We start from the raw sequence: 5,072 nt of genomic DNA, 5'->3' as shown, positions 1-5,072 counted from the left end.
TTAGAGATGCTGTACCCAATGTCATAAGGGATTCTGTGAGGGAGCATTCAGATGAAATAGGTAAGTTTTTATTTTGTATTTTCAATTTTTTTTTTTTTTTGGAAATGAGAAAGAAAAGTCTCAATGAAAGCTAAGAGTCAGACATATATATAGAAATATTGCTGCCTACTCCCAGGCATGCGAGTGACCAACTCCTTACTTCAGGGAGTGGAGGAGAGAGATATCAAGAGTACAACAATTTTCTTAAGACACCTACCCCACCTTTCATCAAATATCCCCAACCCTAGATTAAGTGCAGGAGTCCTGAAAAACATTTCCACAGGGAAGGTCAGGGTCCCAGGCTCATGGGTGCTTTCTTACTGCCTTTAGCAGAACAAAAATGAGTAAAGCAAAGCTTCTTGCTTCAGAAATATTCAGTCTAATACAGTGTGTACCCTACACCTAATCATCGCTTCATTCCAGAAGTTTTAATTGCAGAAAATTCACTGGGAAAGGGATGATATTTGCCTGTTTTTTAAGGATAAGGTTGGTATTGGCTGAAACTTATATTTATTCTCCCCAAAGAGTCCCTCCCAGGTTTGTAATCCTGATGTAAGAGGGTGCTGCACCAAGTTGCTTCTTTCCAACCTCTCCTACTTTGTGTAGAGGAGGAGAGCGGGGAAGGCAGAAAAGAGAAAAAAAAAAGCAAAGAAGTAAAAAGAGGCAGAAGGAGAGTCCCTTTTCCTTGACACGAATGGCATGAATGGGCTTTTGCGGAGAAACTCTGCCTGACCCTGGAGTCTGAGTCAGGCGGAGTCTGAGTCAGGTGGAGTCCCAGTTAGAAGTCCTCTGAGGAAGCTGCACTAGAGTCACTGCCCTCAGACATCAACTTCCATTTCTTCTCCACTACTGTAGTCTAAAGAGGTACTGCTTTCTTCCTCTTCACCATCTTTCTTCCTGTTCTCTTCTGGTTCCATGGAGATGTGACAGTTTACCCAAATAGTCTGTGATGCATCTGCTCCTGCAGCCTGGAGCCCCTGCCCCTCCCCAGACCCTTCTTGCAGACCCTTTGCTGATGAGGACTGCGGATCTGTTTGTCTCAAGTTGGGGGCCGGACCTCCTGTCATCGCCATATTCTTACCCTTAGCATAGGTCGATTCTCTGTATGCAGCATAATCTTCAGGTGACAAAGTCTTGAGCCAGAGATCCAATTTCACTTTGTATTGCTTCTGCAGCTCCTCAGCCTGGCTCTTATAATGATCCTTCTGGCTCTGCGGGATGCGCTGCCAGCGTCTGCCAATCTCTACCATGCGCTCCCTCAGGGACAAATGTTGCAGCTCCTTACTTGACCAGGAATCTTGGTGAAACTTGTGGTATCCATTCATGGGGGGTTTCTGAGGCTCTCCATGAAATTTTACCTTCTTGAAAAATGGATCTGTTTTTGGAAGAGACCTCACTTCTTCAATATTTTTCTGAACCTTCTTTTGCACTTTGGTTTGAACTCTCTTGGAGATATCAGATTTCTTGCCCTTCTGGTCTAAGTCAGGGTGTTCTTCCCTGAATCGAGCAAGTTTTTCCTCAAATTCTTGCTTTTCCTTCTGGAAATCCTGAATATATTTCTGTTTCATCTGCTCTGGGAGCTCCTTGTATTTCTCTGACAGGATTTTGGTCAGTTCCTGGCTTCTCATCCCAGGGTACATTTGGGAGTACTGGGGCCAATTCTCCTTGAAGAAGCGGATATAAGCAGTAAGGGGCCTCTTTGGAAAGTCTGGATGGTTCCTGCCTTTTTGGCTTTCGTTTGTATTTTTAACACATTTCTTAGCTTCCAGGACTAATTCTTTCAAAGTGCTGAATTTTCTCAAGCTGCAAGAAATCTCTAATCATTTGAGTCTGCACATTTCACCAGAAAAGTTTTTAAAAGCTACTTTTCCCCAGTCCATGTGTGACTGAGTTGAGCTGAACGTGCCGTTGTCATCAGATGGGAGATTATTCTCCATGCATTCCAGTAACCTCAAGACGTCTGCATTGGACCAATGGCTTTGGCTTCTAGGCAAAGCCATTTTGATGTCTCTGGCTTACTTATAAGATCCCGGTTATGTAGACATCAGAGTAAGAACACAGAGTTCCTTACTTTTAAGAGTCACTGGATGATTTCTTTCTGGAAGTCCTGCAGTATGTGTGATTCTGTATTTCTGAGGAGAAAGAAAGGAAAGTTACTCTGCTTCATTGGGATTGATGAAAAAAATTACACCCTATTTGCCATACATCCCTTGTATAATTAATTTACTCTTAACGATATAAATAAAATATAGCCCATTTCTGAATTAAAATCCATATTTGCCTTTCATATGCTACATGTGCAATATTCAATATCTCCACACTCCACCCCAGCCTTCTTTCTGCCAGATCTCACATGAACTGATCTTAAATTGAGTTGCATAAGGCAAACACCAGACCACTCATCACTTAAGAAGCTTAATAGAACAGAAATGCCCTGAAGACAGAGTCAAAAGTTAAAGTGGAAGGAGAAATGCCTAAACGGGAAAGACTGTTCATTCTACAGTGCCCTGAGTATGGCCGTTTTCTAAGCACAGCCCAAATGGCCATAGCTAAAGTTGCAGATGAGAAGTTAAAGATGCAATAGGACAAGCCCAAGAGCTCCTCCAGACATGCATCCAACTGTTACCTTTTTATGAGGGAATGTGAACCTGTGATAAAAGACTGAATTAAAGATTCTCCAGGACCCATGCATGGGAATGAATGCTTTCTAGTGAACCATACTGCTTCTCCTTTTAAATATCAAGGATTTAATGGCAATTATAAAACATTTCAATTTTATTTGGTTAAGTGTTCATCATCTTTAAGCCTCAGTGAAAATTTGGCTTCCTCCAGAAAGTGCCTCCAAAATACCTGGCATTTTCCACTATAGAACTTGAAAACATGGCAGATCCGATAACTACTGCTTTTTTTTTTTTTTTTTTCCCCACCAATTTTTTTTTGCCTAAAGTAATTCCTCTGGGGCATGATTTCCCAACTAATTCTCCAAATTCTCGTAACTCTTTCACTAGTCTTTTTAGGATAATCTTCTATTCTAAGACAAAGCCTAACTTCAGTAAAATTGTGTACAAATACATACAACATTAAATTAAACCAGATCTTAAATAGAGGGTGCATAAGGAGTGTAACATGGGGCCTTCAGGGGAAAATATGCATTAGAAGGGAAAGAGAACAGAGTTAAGATGCCAGTGAGAATGATGATTTCCAATTTCATCCATGTCCCTACAAAGGACAAGAAAAGCTGAAAAACCAAACACCGCATGTTCTCACTCATAGATGGGAATTGAACAATGAGAACACATGGACACAGGAAGGGGAACATCACACTCTGGGGACAGTTGTGGGGTGGGGGGAGGGGGGAGGGATAGCATTAGGAGATATACCTAATGCTAAATGACAAGTTAATGGGTGCAGCACACCAGCATGGCACATGTATACATATGTAACTAACCTGCACATTGTGCACATGTACCCTAAAACTTAAAGTATAATAATAATAATAATAATAAAAAGATGCCAGTGGAGGTCGAAATTCTGAGAATGAGTTTCTGAATATGTGAGAATATTTTTGAGAACCATTTTTAATTCTCAGTAGAGTATAGAAGGATGTAGCCTTTGAATGATGTTAAAAATTCACTAGAAGTATGAAGAATGTTATAATATCACATGCCTCGAAACACAAATTCCTTAATATATAGATTAAAATGTTTTAAAATATTGAATAATAATTCAAGTCCATATTTGAGGTAGAAGATAAAATAAAGAATAGCTCATATATCAAATTTATTATGTGAAAAAGACTTTGGAAAATTGTTCATAATAAATGAAAATATAAATAAAAAATTAAAATTTATAAAAAAGCATTAAAATAAACTGTGAAAAACTTAGAAGAGGGTAAACTTGAAAGTTATTGAATTTTTAACCTCAAAAATCTGAAAAAAAGTCATTTCATTAGTGTCCTAAAAAAAAAAAAACTTAATAGTATAACAGGAGAGTAATTAAGAAAAAAGTAACATTCAGAAAGGAAAATAAAAAAATTAAAAAACATTTGATTTCATACTTTGTGTTTAAGATCAAAACATACTCTGAAATGGTTCAGGGATAAAAAAGATGTCAAACTTCCAAATATATTGTAAGTGATGATTATAAAAAATAAATACATAAATATAAGATGTATTCTAACTCAGAAAAAGGAGAAGTCACATAGACTTGATGTTAGAAGAGAGATGTGGAATACTCAGAATCTGAATTTAGGAAAAGAAGTACTGTCTTCCCAATTGTAAATGTTAGGATGATGTGTATAAAGCAGTGAAAATAAAAATACAGTTGTGTTTTTGTTGTTATGTGGCTCTTTTCATGAGCCAAACATTTTTTCAAATTGCCAGTTAAAGAGTGTGGCCCCCCAAAACATATGTCTAAGTCCTGACCCCTGAAACCTGTGAATATGACCTTTTGAAAATAGGATCTTTGCAGATGTAATTACCTTGGTAATCTCCTAATGAGATTAGTCTGGGTTTAGGGTGGGACCTAAGTCCGATGACTCTTATCATTATAGAAGAAATAAAAGGACGATCTGAGACACGTCAACAGTCATGTGGAGACAGAGCTCACTGGAGCTATGCTGCCACAAGCCAATGAAAGCTAAATGTTCCCATCAGCCATCAGAAACTAGTAGACAGGGAGGGGCTGGATTTCTACTCAGAATCCCCAATGGGAACCAACTCTGTCAACGTGTTGATTTTAAGTTTTAGGTTTTCAGTATGTGAGAGAGCAAATTATTGTTTCATCTGTGATAGTTTATTACAGCAGCCCCAGCAAACTAATATGCAAATGTTTTACACTTATTATTAATATCTTATTTTTCTCCTTGAATCTCTATGAGGTCATTTTATGCTTGCTGTTGTATTACTTCCATGAGAAAACTGCGACCAGGTGTGGAGGCTCATGCCTGTAATCCCAGCACTTTAGGAGCCTAAGATGGGAGGATCACTTGAACTCAGGAGTTCAAGATAAGCCTGGGCAACAAGTGAGAAACC

At 38.7% G+C, this 5,072-nt stretch overlaps 1 pseudogene; it reads right to left on the bottom strand.

Moving 5' to 3' along the window:
* Window positions 1–750: 750 nt before the first annotated feature.
* On the bottom strand, window positions 751–2,812 carry LOC129057433 (putative upstream-binding factor 1-like protein 6; annotated as a pseudogene).
* Between the last annotated feature and the right edge of the window lie 2,260 nt (window positions 2,813–5,072).

This window comes from Pongo abelii, chromosome 12 (genome assembly GCF_028885655.2).
Source record: "Pongo abelii isolate AG06213 chromosome 12, NHGRI_mPonAbe1-v2.0_pri, whole genome shotgun sequence".
Classification (NCBI taxonomy): Eukaryota; Metazoa; Chordata; class Mammalia; order Primates; family Hominidae; genus Pongo; species Pongo abelii.
This window is presented reverse-complemented; position numbering and strand designations above follow the sequence as displayed.